General features: G+C 41.8%; 1 protein-coding gene across 1 annotated transcript in view; it reads right to left on the reverse strand.

Annotated features, from left to right (window-relative positions):
* The window catches only part of LOC113434312 (glutamate receptor ionotropic, NMDA 2B), a 103,270-nt gene that overhangs the window by 73,248 nt on the left and 10,441 nt on the right, over positions 1 to 19,581 (reverse strand). The gene's annotated exons all lie outside the window — the stretch shown is intronic.

A 19,581-nucleotide genomic window follows, 5' to 3' on the forward strand; every position in this document is an offset into this window, starting at 1 on the left:
ATATTTTGATTCTGATCACCCACTGGAACACAAAATGGGAGTGATCAGAACCGTACACCACTGGGCTGAAGGTTTGCCTATCCATAAAGAGGGATGGGGAAGAAGCCCTGTCAAGGAAGCCATCAGAACTTGTGGCTATCCCAACTGGGCATTCATCAAAGACCCAGTAGGAGCTCCTCCATAACAGACAAAGAACAGAACGACAAATGAAGCAACACTGTCATACATTGCAGGAATATCTGAAATGCTCAGGAGGATTTTCAACCAACATAACATGCATGCATTAAACCCAAGAACAGACTAAGGCAGAAGCTTGCCCATCTGAAGAATAAAATACCCAGACACAATGTGCTGGGTATTTTATCCAATGAGCAACGTGATATATGCAATACAATGCAGTGAGATGTACAGATCTGTACATTGGAGAAACAAAGCAAACACTTCACAAACACGTGGCACAACATAGGAGAACAGAATCCATAGGAAAACAAACTGTCTCCTGTTTACAACACAGTCCTTTCAGCAGTTTCAAGATTCCACATCGTTTGCACTCAGATTCACTCAGATTCAGGTGACCCTGAGGGCAAAGATAAACCTCCAACTGGCCTCAATAGCTCTCAGAAAGAGTGCTAATGACCAGATGACTGCAAAGAAATATGATTCTTCCACCCCCCCACCCCCCACCCCTTCAACATCCAGTCGGAACTAAAGAAGCTTTTTAGATGAGAAGCAAAACGTCTTTCTCAAGGAAAAAACATAATCCAATTGCCTTTTGAAAAAGCACCTTTGAGACATAAGGTGGCTAATTTCTTAAGCAGATATGAGACAATTAAGAGGGTGAACCCTGGAAAGGTTTGGAAATACAATATGATCTGTTCATTAAAATGGGGAAAAGGACAAGGAGAATTATTTATTTATAAACTTTATTGGTCACCCATCTTACCATAGGATAACTCTGGGTGGCTTTCAGTCATAAAAATGTATCTATATATACATTAAAACAAATAAAATTAAGTAATGTGACAAGCACCTTTGTAGAATTACCTCTATTATCTTGAACAGTCACAGATTTGTCATGCTATATGTAAATACACTTGGGAAAGGGATTCAGGAGGCAGCTAAGGTTTTGGCTGAATGAAGAAAAGTTAGAGTAGTATACTGATGGCATAGAGTTTGGGTGTGGGATTGAAAATTGACGACTGGAGATTTGGTACACAGAAGAGCAGGTAGGAAATTACTGAACATGTCACGGAATACTCCAAGATGTCTAGGACTTTGGTGGGCTTTCCAGAAAAAAAAAGGTATCAATGCAGGGACAAAATTTTGAGAGAGATCAACTAGATAGTCAATGGAATGGAAATATCAAAGTGCTATTGGTTTTGCCAGTTGCCACAGTAATGAGGAAGAAAGCCAGAGACTAACAAACCTTGACAATTGCTGATCCTGTCTGGCAATGTATACCAAAGCAGGGAAGAAAGCCAAGAAGATCAACTGTAGATGAGTTAAAGCAGCCAAAGCACTAGCCAGGCCATCAGTAGTTAATAAAGGAGAATGTTAATGGAGGGGAAGACAAGGAATTTTTAGATTGGACCCTCTAAGCTTAATCCCAGATACCAGCACCCCTTCAAGGGTGTGTGTGTGTGTGTGTGCGTGAGGAGGGGAGAGAAACTAAATACTGAATCCCAAATGAGCAAGCAATTTTAACTTTCACAAGGAAACGGGGGGACAATGTACATTTTAGCTCTGTGTAGAAAAATAATGATCTCTAACAAGTGAATTTTTCAGCTTTTCATGGAAAAGTTCTGGGAAAGAATCCAAGGTCAAATCACCCAGCTGAAGAGATTGCCAGGTGTTAGATTGGAATGATGCCCAGAAATTAAAAGTGAAAGCCAGAGATCAGGTAGGAAAGACAAGAACGATGAGATAAAACAAACATTTACTGTATCCCACTTGTTCTTTAAACAATAAAAAGGAAAAAAATCTTTCAGTTTGGTATCTATATAAGAACTCTGTGACATAATCAGATTCTTCCCTTTTCTGAATTTTCAGCATTTCTTCACTTTTTTAGATGAAAAGCTAATACTTTTCAAGTATGTAAAGCACTTCACAACTATTTTATAGTAATCATTAAACAGCACTATAAGTTAAACCAGAGTTATTATTCCCATGCTGAAATGGGAGAACTGGAGTATACTGAAAGAATAAACAGATTGTCTGAGATAGTGAATTAATCACAGAAGTAAAATCTGAATGGGATTTTTCCTGTGGGATCTTTCTCACAGTCCAATTATAGTACAATCTACTATGGCTTGAGCCAGTGGAAAAGTAAGCCAACAGAATGTTTGCTGCCTTACTGTTGACCCCCATCAACAGTGTATTAAGAGATCATTGAGTGTTGCAGTCATGGGAAATGCTGCTGTATGAGGTTGTTCCTAGGAGCATTGCCATAGTAGAGCAACATCTGCATCATTTTTTTCAGATGTTTATAAATATAAATTAATAAACTCAACAGAAATATTTAACTTTTAATAAAGTTAATAAAAATGATAAGAACAGTAAAATGTGCAGCCATGTGAAGGGCTTTGATGGCACAACTAGTAGAAAGCTAACAATACAGGTTGAAAACACAGCTATCGATAGCACGTTAAACTTGTGCACCTCTACTCAGCTACAGACAAAACTTAAGAGTAATTAATAAGGTTCAAAAGTAAACAGTCTGTAAAAAGAGCTTACCTGTATTTGTTAAGGAATCGGGGAACAAGGAACTCTGGACATGGAATAATGTAAACAAGTGGTAGGCATTAAGGGAAGAGATAAACTGCTTTTGTAGAGAAAAGATAGATCATGAACAGGGGAAGATTTTTTTTCTAAAGAGCAAAAATGCAGGGAAAATGACCTGGGGGGAAAAAATACTGTATGGGAGTAAAAAAGAAGGCAAACAGTTATCTACATAGAGAGTAGTTTAAAAGGGAGACACAAGGGGATTGCCAGAATGCAGACTTGGGGCAAGCTAAACAAAAGACTTCCTAGCAAACAAGAAACAGAAAAAAGGGGGAGTTTCCAAAATAAAGCAAAAGTGATTAAAGGAAAAAGAAGAGGTGTGACTGCAAAGAGACAGAGGATAACTTTTTGTTTCTTGTTGCACAAGATAATAATAAGTAATAGTACCACTTATATACCACTTTATAGTTCTTTAGAACCTCTCTAAGTGGTTTACAGAGTCAGCCTCTTGCCCCCAACAATCTGGGTCCTCATTTTACCCACTTCAGAAGGATGGAAGGCTGAGTCAGCCTTAAGCCTACCAGGATTGAACTCTAGACCATGGGATGTCTATTTCTAATAAGTTTTTTACCTGCTTTAAGGATGCATTCTATAATAATGTAGAAAAGGGGGTTCTCTTTTAAACATCTGGTATTCTTAAGACTGTTTGATTAGTATAAGTAGTAAATCTAATACTGTTCTCAACCAAAAAGTATTTTTTCTTTGTTGAATTACTCAATAAGAAGGGTATGAATTGATCAGTTGGAACACCCGAGCCTTGGGTGGAACCATCCCAAGATGCTACCTCTCTTTACAGAAAAAATATATAAGAACTCAGAAAAAAAAATAGTGGTATTCTTGTACAACCCAGTTCCTGATCTCAGAATAGCCATGGTTTAAGAGAGGACTACACATAAATATAAAAAGCCCCAGTCAGGCATGCTGAGAATTGCCTCTGCAGAAGCTAGATGTCTGGTGTCGCCTGTCACCCAAGTCAAAATGACCTGGAGGGCAGCATTCAGGTGTGTTCATGAGAGAACAAAATGGGCATAAGGCCTGGGCAGACACTGCTCACACTCCTCCCCTTTAAATCTAGCCCAAAGCTACCATTGCTCTCCTATTCTAAGCAGCCACCAAGGCTTCAATTGTAGCAGAGCTGGGTAGGCCAATATAATAAACCTAGCCTCCTTGTGGATGTGTTATGGTGCCAAAGAACTGGAAGCTCCCCAGTGACCATTGATGAATATCTCCCCCAAATCATGAGGACTTCGCAATTTTTTTCTTTAAAAGTTGCTAGGATATGTTGTGGTTTAATCAAATGGGGACAAGTTCTATCATATAAGATAAGCTATGGTGGCCCAGTGGTTAGAATGCAGTACTGCAGACTACTTCTGCTGACTGACTGCGAATTTCACCAGGCTCAAGGTTGACTCAGCCTTCCATCCTTCCAAGATCAGTAAAATGAAGATCCCAGATTGTTGGGGGGGAATATGCTGACTCTGTAAACTGCTTAGAGAGGGCTGTAAAGCACTGTAAAGTGGTATATAAGTCTAAGTGCTATTGCTATCATACACCAGACAACTTTACAGTACTGTAAATAAGCTGGATAATACATTTCAATCAGGAAAACTGCATATTACATCATTAATATATGGGCTGATATATCAAGGCATTTAAATTGTAGAATACTTTGAAATGCACTTGAAGATGGAGGTACATATCATTCCTTCATTAAAGAAGAAATTATTTAATCATTGCAAGCATCTATTATTTGAGTTATTTCTTGACTACTTTATCAGTTTCTACATGCAATATGGATGGCTATTTGAGCAACACATCCAAACAAAAATATCTCAGAACAACGTGATGTTTTGGGAGTAAATTTCTCGCATCATCACCATCACCATCACCACCACCACCACCATCATCATCATCATTATTATTATTCATATCATAAATATTGATAGATGCTCCAATCTATTTTGTCCTTTGCTAAATCTGACTGATATATCATAATACTGTATATCAGATACATGATTGTGATGATAACAGACTGGTCACCTTCTTTTGCATTTGTTGATTTGTATGGGTTACATTTGGCTTATATATCAATCAATATAAACATACTAGAAAAAAATCTATTGAAACAGAATCCCCACAAGAACCTATACAATTACATTTTCCATTGACCCTACATTTAATCTGAAATTTCTGAAAGACTGGTGCTATTTTTTTAAACATCCTTTACAAAACATTACTGAGAAACATAACATTGTACACCCTCCAAAAAAGGGTTTTAAATAACAAAGTCTCTCAAACTTGACAAACATTAAATGCCTGTTATTGATTAATGCAGATGTGTGAAATCAGCAAGGAAAAATTGACACTGGTTCATTTTTGCTGCTTCAGAATTGAGAAATTGCATAGAAAATCCAACCCAGCCAAAATCATTTCCTATATGATCCTAGCTGCTTCTTCTATTTATTGAAGGAAATATATCTTGCATGCTCCTGGGTTCTAGAAGATATGAAACTATCCTCCTTGCTCTCCATCCATTTTCTATATCATTTCAACTTGACCCTAAACTGAAACACCAAATTCTATTCCACCACAGTAATGAGACCTGGGACTAGTACCAACCCTTCCATTTTAATGCAGACTGTCAGGCGCAAACAGAGCCACAGTAGGGTTCAAACTAGGTACTTTATTTTTCTCTGCCTATAATACAGGAACCTCCCTACACTGACAGCTTTCACCTGGGAAAAGCTAGATAAGGCTCAAAAGCATGGTGTATGCGTGTCAGCCCTTGCCCTCTTCTATCCCAATTGATCCCTCCTTCTGACTGGGACACTTGATGTCTAACACAGACTAATGAACAAAATAAATTGGTGGATTCCCCAGCCTTAATTTCCCATCTCACATAATATCATTTGATCAGTGAGAAAACAACCTTTAATAATATTGCCAAACGTGGAACAGGGCAGATTTATGCAAGTGTAGGGCAGTGGGTTGTTAACAAATCACTGCCATAGTGATGCTCTATTCCTGTAACTTCTTAGGGTATTGATTAACACAGGTTTAACATTTTTCTAAAGCAGTACTAAACCTGTGCTTAGAAGCAGACACCTGATAAATCACAAATGCTGCAAGGAAATGGCCATGCTGGCGGCATGTCCAGTTCTCTCCACATGGCCAGAGTACTTGGAAATAGCTTGTGGATGGCTATGGAACTAGGACAGAATAGGAAAAAAAATTGCATCGCAATAAAGTGATAAGAACAATAAAAAGTACAATCATGCAAAAGTCCTTGTTTGCCAAACCTCTAATGAATCCAACGGTGACAGAGCCAGCAACATACAGCTGGCAAAACCTTGCTCTCTTTCCTAGTTTAAATTAACTGTCTGTGCAATATGGGAGTGTTGCATAGTGTTCTCTCAAGAGAAAGCCAGTTATACATTTTAAACATTTTAAAAATATCATTAAACTCATGTTTATAGAAAGTCATAGATAAGCATTTTAGAAAATGATAGTCAAACATTACAGTGGCAGATGACTCTGCAGAAGCCAGGTGTCTGGTCCCTCCTGCATGCAAGTCTAAATGGATATTGTGAGAAGTTCACAACAGCTGGAGGAAAAAAGAGTTTCTACAGAAGCTTAAAATGGGCAGATTCCACCACTGGCTGCCACATTAGCCAAGTGGTGGTTAAAGCATGGAAGAATGAGAAATCTTCCTTTAAAGTGCTTTTAAAGTCAGGGCAGCTGAAGATGACTTCACACTTTCTCAGATGTAAGTTGAGTAGGAGATGAAGGCAACACCGTGAGATGGTATTAAAAAAACCCTTATCATTGCTGCCATGATTAAAGTATTTGTGTGAATGAGCCTGAAATACTCTTATCTTCAACTGAAAATCATCAGTTCAATATCATTTGCAGCCAAGTGATGCAGTGCTGGAATGCAGTATTGCAGGTTGACTCTGCCCACTGTCAGGAGTTTGATCCTGACCGGCTCAGAGTTGACTCAGCCTTTCATCCTTTTGAATTGGTAAAATGTGGACCCATATTGTTGAGGGCAATATGCTGACTCTGTAAACCGCTTAGAGAGTGCTTTATGAAGCGGTACATAAGCAAAGTGCTGTTGCTATTTTAATAAATATTGTACTATATCTTTATGTTTGGTATATCTGTGAAATTATGTTACAGACTAGATTAAAATAATGAAACAAATCTTCACTATGTTTCTGATAACTGATTTTGTGATTGATGCATTATCAGTAATAAATAACAGGATTGTTTTACCAGCCTATGGGGAACTCACTTCCCAATAGATATGGGAACTGTTTAAAAACATAGCCATTTCAATCAGCTTTTAACACTGTCTAGTTATAAGATATAAAATTTCATTTGATTGTGGGATTTTTTTAAAAAAAAGTTTAATATTTATTACAAATCTAAATAAGAAATAATAAAGATGGGTTAAGAATTAATAAATAAAAAGAAAGGACAATGAATATTTGCATCAGTATCTACTGCCAATAGTTTGCTTGAATAGGTTCTAAGAGCAATTAATGATTATATTTATGGAAGTTAAAATAATTGAATTACGGCATCTTGCCAATTCACATAAAAAGATCTGGTGATACTCATACATTGCTTGCTAAAACCCAAATCTCTGAAGTGGCTTTTTCTTGGCTTGGATTTAAAACATATATGGCAAAAAAGATGCTTGTGTAATTATTAATAAAGAAAATAATGAATGATAGGAAATCAAATAAAATTGGTGAGGAAAATTGAACATTTTATATAAATAAGATCAGCGCAATCAACTATTTCATTTACAAAGCCTTGAGCTTACAAACATAGAAATAAACAGCAGGATTAAGAGAATGAATTAAAATCAGATGTTCTTAAGGAATAAATAAGTATAAGAAAATCATGAGTAACATGCAATGGCTGAATATTGTGCTTACATCCATATTTTCATGTGTTCTGGTCCCCCTTCTTTTTTTCTGATTCATCCAAATCAAGTAATTTATATACTGAACAATAAATAATGTAATAAATAATATTATTATATTATATAAATAATATATCTTCATTTTCTCCCTATTCTGGAATGAGGATAAAATTGAAGTATGTGAAAGAAGAAAACAAAGAAGTGTGGAATTAGTTTACATAATTCTAAAATAATATGATCCCATATAAGCTAATAATATTTATAGATAAAAACATGTTGTCATTATTTGCTTTTGTGTGGCAATGAATGTTCAAATAACATTCTTTTTTTTTTTAAATAAAACACAGTAAGGAATTGTGATGGGAAGGAAGAATACTGAAACCTGCCATGCCACCATCTGTCTCATGTGCAAACCAGTCCCAAGTGCATTTAATATTCATTATCGAGTCTGGTGCTACTAGAATGCCTTCAGCTGAGTCTGAGCCAGCATATTCCACAGAATATGAACAAATTAGCCTCCCTTCTCTCCCACTGATACACATGCATTTCAAAAAGTTGTTGGTTTACAAAGCATTCATCAAGTTAGTCTGCTTTATCTCTGTCAGGAGAATCACCCAGCTAGAATGGAAATAGCCTCACACCACCATGAAAAGTCCATTACATTTCTTATAAAAATATTGTAAAATAGTACAGAAAGTGTGTATTTTATGAAATAAAGTATAATCAAACCAATAACAAAAACTTCATAAATATCACATTTGTTACGTTAACAGAGGCTTCTCTAGACAAAAATCTTCAAACATTTTGAAATTACACATTCCTCTGATTGTGGGGGCTGGCAGCAGTGACAAGGAGGTTCCCTGGGAGCCTGTGCCAAGTGCATGTGAGCACAGGATGATTCATAAAAGAGAACAGCTGGAGCAGCACAGGTGACTCAGGAGTAAGGATGCAACGTAATGGCCCCTCCCTCCAGGGAATATAAGCCTGGTTTCAAAAGTTTTTTGCTTTTGCAGAAAGCAAAAACGTTCTACGGACTTAGCATTGTGTATGGAGACTCCAGCTTATCTGAAGAATTCTGTCAAGGCTTTTCTGGTTGGACTAATTGGCTGCAAGCCATCTTTTATCTACAAAGAAGTTATTTGTAGATTAAAGCTGTGAAGGTTTGAGTTGCTGCATTTGTTTGAGATTTTCTTGCTGGTAACAGGGTTGGGTCAGAACAGGACTTCAAAATTTTTAGCAAAGGTTCTTGTTATGTCCTTGGGACTGGCTGAAGTCCCCAACCAAGTCCGTTCCTGTTGCGGGGGCGTTTGTAGCTCCCATTGGTTGGCTCCCTTCGACAGCCGGCTATAAAAGCCGGCTGCTGGGTTGAGCCAGCCGCTGTTCGCTGGGCATGTCTGCTAGTTAGTTGGCAGACGCGACAGCCCTTTATTCAGTTGAATAAAGCCGTTCTTGTTACGCTCTGGTCTAGCCTCTCTTTACTCGATCTACAACACTGGCGACAAGGATGGGATCAGGCTAACCAGAAGCAACTAACAAATAGAGTTGGAGTCACACCTAGCGCTGAGCCGCAGCCGCGCCGTTGAGAGCTCGGTCAGTTCGCTGAGTACGGAAAATGAAAGCTAGAGCGTCTGTAGCCGCTCGGTTAGAAAGCTACAGAAGTGAAAGTCGGGCGCTGAGAGGCGCAGCCGCCCTGCTCGTAAAGAGCGTGGAATTCAAACCGCTGCCGTTTGAATTCAACCCTTTTAGTGAGTGAAGTTCGGCACTGTATCCACAGTCGCCAACGCTCTCCAGGGAGCGCGCAATTTGAATTACTGTTAGTTACGGCGCTACAGCCATAGCCGCCTACGCTCTCCAGGAGCGCGAAATTCAAATTGCTGTCAGTTACGGTGCTATAGCCATAGCCGCCAAACGCTCACGCTCCAGGAGCGTGAAATACAAAAACCTCTCGAGAGCTGAAATCACTGAGCAAGGTGGGGGCGCTGTAGCCACAGCCGCCAACGCTCACGGTAGCGCATACAGGGCCACGTACACCCAGAGAGATAGATCAGTCTGCCAACAAACTGAAACTCCAAAATGAACACCAACCCTGCATTCCCGCCATTTAAGCCGGACGAGGAGAAGTGGGACTCTTATAGAAACCGCTTCAATCACTACATTGAAGCCATCGGTCTGGCTGATGTTGCGGAGCACAGGAAGAAGTCCTACTTCCTCTGCTACTGTGGGGCCGCACAGCACTTTTCGCGCCACGGGAGATCAAGAACGTCCCATGGGCCGAGCTGTTGGAAACACTTTCCAACCATTACTCCCCTAAACCATCGCAGATTGCTAGACGCTTTGCCTTTCGGGTGAGGAAGCAAGCCGAGGGGGAATCTATCAATCAATACATGGCCGCCCTGAGGACAGCAGCTCTCCACTGCGAGTTCAAAAATTACTTGGACGACATGTTACTCGACCAACTCGTCTGCGGGGTCAAAGACTTAAGGCTCCAGAGGCGTTTGCTGGCCAGAAAAGATCTCAACCTCTCCCAAGCCGTTGAGGAAGCCTTAGCTGCAGAACTAGCAAACCAGTCAGCCGCTGAGATCCAGGGCACCGTACCCAAACCCAGCTCTACCTCTGTACACTCTGAGGAGGCGGTGAGTGAGGACGACCCTACTGAACACACGGATGTTCATCGTCTCAAACCATCGAGACAACCACAGGTAGGGGCGAGGCACGGAAACAGCAATGCACCCAAGCACATTCTTTTGTGCCTATCCTGCGGAGGACCCCATTCCCGGACATCTTGCAGGTTCAGGAACGCTACCTGCAACAACTGCCACAAGAAAGGTCACATCGCCAGGGTCTGCCAGGCAGCACACAGTGTCCCACAAAAGTCTTCTTCTTATTCTTCTCCTGGGCCCCAAAGGCAAGTAGAAAACTGTTACACGTGCTACCACGCTAACCACACTTTTCATACCTCTAATAAAATCACACTTTCTATCTATTTAGAAGGTAAGCCTTGCCGCATGGAGGTAGACACGGGGTCAGTGCTCTCAATCATCTCATGGAACACACTCAAGAAAATCCAGCCCAGTCTGTCGAGGAACCAACTTCAAAAGTGCCATCTCACCTTGAGGGACTATCAAGGAAAGAACATTCCAGTACTCGGCAAAGGCAAGTTCCTCGTTAAATTTAAAACCTTCAAAGGCCATTTGCCTTTAGTGGTTGTTGACGGTGCCCTCCCTAGTCTTTTGGGGTTGGATTGGTTCCCCTCTCTCGGCCTTAGTATAACGGGAATCCATGCTGTCTCAGCTTCTGATATTGACTCCCTATTTTCAGACTACTCTGATGTATTCAGTAGTGAATTAGGATGTTACAATGGCACACCCATTTCTTTTTCAGTAGACCCCCAGGCAGTTCCCGTCCGTTTAAAACCACATAGAGTACCTTTTGCCATACGCCCAAAACTGGACGTGGAACTGGACAAATTACTCAAGCAAGGGGTGATAGAACCCACGGATTTTGCCAAGTGGGAGACCCCTATTGTCACGCCTCTTAAGAAGGATGGCAGTTTAAGAATTTGTTCTGATTATAAGACCACAATTAACCGCTACCTACAGGTTAGCGCTTACCCAGTCCCAGTCATTCAGCACCTGTTGCACACATTCGAGCCTGGCACCATTTTCGCCAAATTGGACATGTCACAGGCATATCAAGAGTTCCCTCTTGACAGTCAAACGGCCGACTTACAAACTATTGTTACTCACAGGGGGGCATTCAGGTGCAAACGTCTCCAATTTGGCGTAAGTGTTGCCCCAGGCATTTTTCAGTCATTAATGGAACAAATACTTCAGGGCCTCCCTGGCGTAGTCCCTTATTTTGATGACATATTGGTCTCAGCCAGGGACAGACCCCAACTCTTCCAAAGAGTCAGAGCGGTATTAGACAAGTTCAGACAGCATGGCCTCAAACTAAAAAGGGAGAAGTGTGCCATCGCCACTAAACAGGTGGACTTTCTTGGGTATAGAATAGACGCCTCTGGCATCCACCCGGTGGAATCTAAAGTCAAAGCAATCCACAAGGCACCCACTCCATCTACAAAATCTGAATTACAAGCTTTCCTGGGTTTATTAAATTTCTACGCATCGTTCCTACCCCACAAAGCGTCAGTAGCTGAACCCTTGCACAAACTTCTAGACAAAAATACACCGTGGCACTGGGGACCCAAAGAAGATTATGCTTTTAAGGCAGTCAAATCTCTGCTCACCTCGGACGCTGTCCTAATACAATTCGACCAACGCCTTCCTTTAGTCTTAGCCGCAGATGCATCCCCCTTCGGGATTGGAGCTGTTTTAAGCCACAGACTACCCAACAGCTCCGAGGCACCAATCGCCTTCTTTTCCAGAACCTTTTCAACAACCGAGCGTAATTACAGCCAAATTGATAAGGAGGCCCTAGCCGCAGTTGCCGCGGTAAAAAAAATTCACGAATTCCTTTTTGGTCACAAATTCGAGCTCATCACAGACCATAAGCCACTTTTGGGACTTCTGTCCGGGGACAAACAAACCCCCCAAGTATTGTCACCCAGGATGACGAGATGGACTTTGTTCCTGGTGGCTTATTCGTACAAACTCATCCACCGCCCAGGAAAGACCCTAAGCCACGCCGATGCCCTCAGCTGTTGCCCTTTGCCAGCCCCTGTTGAGGACCCAGCCCCTGTCCATGCCATCTTCGATGTCAGCGAGCTCAACCTACCTGTCACCGCTGACGACATCACCACTCACTCGAAGAAAGACAAAACAATCGCCCAGGTTCTGGACTGGGTAAGGAGGGGGTGGCCGGTCACTAACTTTGCAACCAAATTCACACCATTTAAAACTCGCCAACAGGAGCTTTCTAGTTTACAGGGTTGCCTGTTGTGGGGTACCAGAGTCGTCATTCCAACCTTGCTGTGCACATCCGTCCTAAAAGCGCTGCACGAGGGCCACCCGGGTATCGTCCAGATGAAAGCGTTGGCTCGAAGTTACGTCTGGTGGCCCGGCATGGATGACGAGATCGTCAAGTGGGTAAGCTCTTGCCGTCCCTGTCAGGAATCTAGGCCATCACCGCCAATCACCACACCAACTAAATGGGAGAGTGCCAACGCACCTTGGTCACGGCTTCACATTGACTTGGCCGGACCAATGCACGGCAAGACTTTCTTGGTGGTCGTGGATTCATATTCCAAGTGGATCGATGTGGCCCTACTTCCCACGACCACCACTCAAGCGGTTGCCAAAGCCCTGACCCATTTATTTGTGACACACGGTCTACCGGACACCCTGGTTTCAGACAATGGCCCCAATTTACATCAGCGGAGTTCAGCCGGTATGTCACCAACCTGGGCATCCGACACATCCTCACGGCCCCCTTTCACCCTGCCAGCAACGGGTTGGCAGAGAGAGCTGTTAGGACAACGAAAGAGGCGTTGGCCAGGTTCAACCAAGAAGACTGGCATTCTAGACTCTCCCGTTTTCTCTTGAGCCAACACACGACTCCCTGTACGGTCACAAACAAGTCCCCGGCCGAACTCCTAATGGGTAGACGCCTAAGAACTGTGTTGGACAGGCTACACCCCCACTATTGCCCTGACACCCCTCTAGGTTCTGACAGTTTGGTCAGAGATTTTGTTTTGCAGGACCCAGTGTTTGTCAGGAACTATGCCGGGGATCCACTGTGGGTGCCGGGGAAGATCGTGGCCATCACCGGTCCGAGGTCTTATCAGGTTCAGTTGGAAGACGGTCGCGTTTGGCGGAGGCACCTGGACCAGATAAGGAAGCGACGGAGCGGTCACGCCAATGCAGAACCATGGGCTCACCAGAGCCCAATAGGGGACCGTCAGAGAGACCTGTCACCACCATCCGAACTGAGGAAACAGGCAGTAGACCGGGACTGCCCGCCAGAGTCTCCAACGTTGCTGACCAGCGAAGCCACCGGGTTGTTGGACAGAGACTATGTAACGAACCAACCCGAAGGCAGAGACTGTTCGCAGGTGCCTGATCAGGTTCCTGAGCAAACCCGCTCTCCAACACCCACCAGTCCAGGCTCCCCAAACTCTGTGCCTCACAGTGACTCGCCTGAGTTACTTCGCTCCAGGCGCCAGCACAGACCACCGGCGTATCTAAAAGACTATACATGTTCGCATCTGGGGGGAAGGGGTGTTATGTCCTTGGGACTGGCTGAAGTCCCCAACCAAGTCCGTTCCTGTTGCGGGGGCATTTGTAGCTCCCATTGGTTGGCTCCCTTCGACAGCCGGCTATAAAAGCCGGCTGCTGGGTTGAGCCAGCCGCTGTTCGCTGGGCATGTCTGCTAGTTAGTTGGCAGACGCGACAGCCCTTTATTCAGTTGAATAAAGCCGTTCTTGTTACGCTCTGGTCTAGCCTCTCTTTACTCGATCTACAACAGTTCTCTGTCCAATTGCTGGGTGGGCATGACCACGGTGGGCGTGGCCTGGTCAGCCTCCTGCACCACGGTGGGAGGGGGTCATTTTTGCCCTCCCCAGGCTCCAGAGGCTTTCATCGAGCCTCCAGGAGGGCAAAAACAGCCTCCCGGGCTCCAGAGGCTCTCTGGAAGCCTGAAATGGGCCCATTTCTGGCCTTTCTGAACTTCTGGGAGGCCTGTTTTATTCCCTCCCCGACCCTCCATGTATGCCCTGCACTTACCTGCATCCAAAATGGGCTACATGGGGACTCCTGGGAGAGGCAGGGTGGGGTGGGTGAGGCCAGCCAGGACTGGGATTTGTGGGTTCTCCAAACTGCACAGAATCTTAGCTAGGGGCTCTCCCAAACCCCTGCGAACCCCCAGCAGTGAACCCCTGAGCCTTATCTAACTTGATGTTCTTTAGATGTGTTAGATTTTCCCCATAATTCTTATAATCTCCAGACATATCCATTGTGTTCTAAAGAGGAATATGGGAATGTGTCAATTTCAGTTGTTTGTTTGTTTATAATGTATATGGCTGCTTATTTCACAACTGTGGTGTGGCAGTGTACAAGGATTAACCTCTTTATAATTTCATTTTCAAATTTAGGTCATGCAGAAGGCATGCCATGGCAAGACAAGACCCTGCATGAAATGTACCATCAAGATAGCTCAGGTGGCTGACATTGGGAAACCCTACCAGTAGCTGGAAAGAGCTTCACTAAAAGAAAGTACTGAAGCCCTGATCATAGCAATATAAAAGCACAGTCATAAACACCAGATCCAAAGAAGAAGCAGGTCTACCATACTAGACAGGACCTGTGCTGCTGAGGTGTAGACAGTGCAACGAGACCTCAGAGGCAGTCCAACATATCATGGCAGGGGATAAGATGCAGCCAAGAACAATATACACTGAACAGCATGATCAAATAGCTGGCATTGTTGCACAGGAACTTCTGCATAGAATATGGGCTAGACTCTCCTATGTCCAGATGAGAGATCCCACAGAAGGTTGAGGAGAATAAAAAAGCCAAAAACTTATGGAACCTCCAGATTCAGACAGGCAAACAGGGACTGGACAATCAACAACAGCAATCAGACATTGAGATAGTAGATAAGGACCAAAAGACAGTGATAGTAATGGCAATGGTAATGGAGGGAGTATGAGAAGCTGGAAAACTACCAAGGCTTGAAGGAAGAACTAGACAGAATATGGAAAATAAAGGCCAAAGTGATCTCAGTGGTAGTAAGAACATTCAAGGTTGCAACTTTTCAGCTGAGAGAGTGTCTCTAATAGATCCCAGGAACATCTGAACTCTGTCTAAAAGAGTACAGTGCTAGGAATAGCTATAATCTGCACAGAATCCTCAAACTCCCAGACCTCTGTGTGTGTGTGTGTGTGTGTGTGTGTGTTTGCTTACTAAGGGTTAGCATAACTTAACACTATTCTCTTCACACCACCCAATAATGTACTTCAAAATAAGTTATGTTTTTTATGTTCCTTTCTCTTTTACCGATTCCATTGATGAAGAGTTCTTGAAACTCAAAAGCTTTTAATTGTTTATGCTATTTAGAAGGTACTGACACTATGCAAAAGCAAGCTTCTCATCTTTACAGTAATAAAGACTTAGCAAAACACTTGATGTGTCTAGTTGCACTTAAGGAAAATTAGAACAAATGCACAGGAATACTTTATTTTTAAAATAATTAAGCTCTATTTAAAGTTTTGTCTATTTTTTGCCAAGTTTATAGACACAATGTCATAGCAGATATTAGACGCTTCCGATAATTCTACAGAACTGATGCAGTGAACCTGATCATCATAATCATTGATTAATATATCCAGACCTAGTAGAATTTGATCCATTTAGCTTTTTCTAGTAGTTCTTTCCAAGTTAATCAGGTCAAATAGTTATTAAGTTACAATTCATTAAATCTTTACCTGTACAGTATTTCTTGTGGGGATGATTCTTTTTGTCATCCATTCTTTTAAAAATATATGCAAGGCTACTAGAATAAGGGAATTTACCAGGCAGAATGACTGATGCTGTCATCACTATGCTGATGTTACATTGCAGTATTCAGCTCTACAGGTCTTTGTTTGAATTCTTATCTAACAGGGTTGATAAATTGCCAAGGAGCAACTATGTTGTTCATCAAATACTGTACACACAGAAAAGGACTGATGGTGTTTTGCAAACCAATACATTTATGACTATATGATTTATGAATATATGATTACTATATGATATGCAGCAAAAATGCATCTTCAGATCATGGTGCAAAATCAGGAAGTCAAAGGTGCATATTTCTTAATACTGGTGTCATCGTGGTTAGAAATGGCTCCAGGTGGTTTTAACTTGTATTGGGATACAATCAGACAAACAGAAATATGGAGCAAACAGTCAGGCTCTTTGACCATTAATTTTATATCCTGCTTTTCAAGGCTAGGCTATGACAGATTTGCTTTTCTACCTTTTTCCTCACATCCTATGAAGTAGGATTGAAGTAGGACTGATGGGAGATTTTAACTGTTAGGATTATGATTTTTCTATACTTCTCATGATTTTTAATTTGTGTAGTTGGCAATGTGCAATAATCCACTAGTAGATCAGCTATTCCAGATTTGATAGGATCCAATAACAATCAATCAGGCAATGGAAGTAGCAGAAATTTGAGAAAAAATATGGTAATGTAATACTGGAATTCTTTATTTTAAGAGAAAATAAAGTTTAGAATAATTGAACACATATCTTGGATTTTTAAAAAAAGAAAACTTTAGCAAACTTAAAGCTGTAGCATTCCACAGCAGGAGAGAGTGGAGATATCCAAACAGAAGCTAAGCAGAGCTACTTTCATTTGTATTTCTGCACTGAAGGATATATTACATTGCATGGCCTAAATAAACCCATGCAGCTATGGGCTAAGAGATAATAACTAGGCTAAATGAATGAATTTTCCCATATATTTTCCAGGGATGACTTAATATAAATTAATATATCTTGGTTTTTTTCCCCCAGGTCCTAGATCCACTCCATCATTTCTTTTCAGAATAGTTTATTGTGTCCACTATCCCTCCTTTTATTTATACTAACCCTGGAAGTCTTACTTAGACTAGACAAGACCCAGAAATAAAAGGCTTGAAGATTAAAAAAAAAAAAAGAACAACGCAAAGTACAAGCATTTGCTGATGACCTAGTATTTATTTTGGAGGAGCCCCTAGAAACAGGACCCAAATTAATAATAATAATAGTAATAATAAAAAGAAGAGTTTGATGCGGTGGCAGGACTTAAAATAAACAAGGAAAAGACCAAAATATTGGCAAAGAACCTTACAAATAAACAGAAAACCGAACTGATGGAAAAGATGGATATGCAGATAACTAAAAAGGTTAAATACCTGAAATTTGGCTAACAGCAAAATGTACAGAAGACAACCATACTAAATTAATACAACAAATAAAGACAGATCTGGACAAGTGGAAAAATCTACAGCTGTCATTGGTTGGAAGGATAGCTACAGCAAAAATGAATATTCTACTGAAATTGCTATTCTTATTTCAAGTAATCCCGATAAAATTAGGGAAAAAGTTCTTTGAGGGCCTAAATAGAATGATCTCAAATTTCACCTAGCAAGCAAAACAACAAGAATTAAAATGAAAATGCTACAAGACACCAAAAACAAAGGAGAGTTTGGGCTCCCGGATTGGGAGCTATATTATCACGTTTTAGTGCTCACATGGGTGAAGGAGTGGATAAATTTAAAGAACAAAACAATGTTGATGATAGAAGAGCATGATTTACAATTGGGGTGGCACACATTTGTAAGGTAAGGGGAAAATAAAACACATAGATACTTCCAAAGGCACTATATTAGAAATGGTCTGTTGTCAGTATGGGAAAAAATCAAACAGAACCACTACATGAAAATACCGGTCTGGCTATCCACTATGGAAGAGCTAATATACCCTAATGTTTTGTAAGATATAAAGATATATTAATGAACATATAAAATCTAAACAGAAATTTAAAAAGCAGGGAATTGACTTGGACTGGTGGTCATTTATTCAAATTCAAATGAGACATAAGAGAGATATAGAAATATGTGGATTCTATAAGGAACCCAAGAACTGGATAAAATACTGTTAGGAACAGATGAAAAATTAACAAAAGAAATTTATAATTACCTATTGAATTTTAAAATAGAAGAAGAATGTGTAAAAGAAACGGATGATATGGGCAAAAAATTGGGTACACTATAGAATTAGATAATTGGCAAAAATTGTGGGAAAGAAATTATAAATTAACAATGTCAACAGCGTACAAAGAAAACCTGTACAAAATGTTTTATAGATGGCACTTGCCACCAGCAAAAATGTTTCAAAATATGCCACCAGAATGCTGGAAATGCAAACAGACACCAGGATCCTACCATCATATGTGACAGATCTGTCCAACAGCAAAAAAATATTGGTTAAAGATAAAGAGATGGTTAGAGGAGATGACAGCACAGCAAATAGATCTAAAACCAGAATTATTCTTGTTATATCTGGGAGGACGGTTCAAGAATGGAGGCAAGACTTAGATAGCAACAACAGCTCTTTATTTGTGACTTCAGATCTGAGCAACTAACCCCAACCGCAGCAGCCCCTTATATAGGGCTGGCTGCGGCTAGGCAGCCAATGAAGGCGATTTGAGTTTGCCGCTCTTGGCAGGGCCAATCGCGGCAGCCTGTTTACTGGCCAATCGCATCAGTCTATGGTGACCAATCACGATCGGCTTTCAGCGGGCCAATCAGATTTGCAGGCTATGAGCCTGCTAGTCCGGAACACCCCTCCCCTCTCGGTTCCGTTTAAGGGGTGGAGTAATATAGTCTCGCAGGTAAGCAGGTCTTCGCACCTGTCTGCCTGACTTATGCAGTTCCACTTGACCCTGTTCAAACCCGGGTTCAGATGGACTGCTTGCTGGATCAAACAGGAATGGTGAACCGGTGTCATGGTCAGGGCTCTCCTCTGGTGCCTCCGGGGTGATGAAGTCCTCAGCCTCGCTGTTACTGTTCTGGCTCCCGGGGCTCGCTGAACCTGCGTGGTTGCTGCTTCCTGGCGAAGCGTTCGACTGTCCAGTCTCAGTTGCAGCTGGTGAGTGTTGCCAACCATGGTGCGGTGATCTCAGTGATAGCTCGGAATAGACAGGTGTTGGTTCTAATTCTGAGTTCACTGCTTCCCCTCCCCCCCTAGTGTCAAAGTTAGGGTCAGGGTTGGAAGATGTGGTTAGTCTGGAGCGCAGTTGGTCAATATGTCATTTCCATGGTCTGCCATCAGTGGTGAGTAGACGGTAGGAGCGGGGGCCCGTAACTTGAGTTACCTGGGCAGGAATCCAAAGGGGATCCCCAGAAAAGTTTTTTGCGAAAACAAGGTCTCCTACCTTGA

This window comes from Pseudonaja textilis, chromosome 5 (genome assembly GCF_049901715.1).
Source record: "Pseudonaja textilis isolate UNSWEBS1 chromosome 5, rPseTex1.2, whole genome shotgun sequence".
NCBI lineage: Eukaryota > Metazoa > Chordata > Lepidosauria > Squamata > Elapidae > Pseudonaja > Pseudonaja textilis.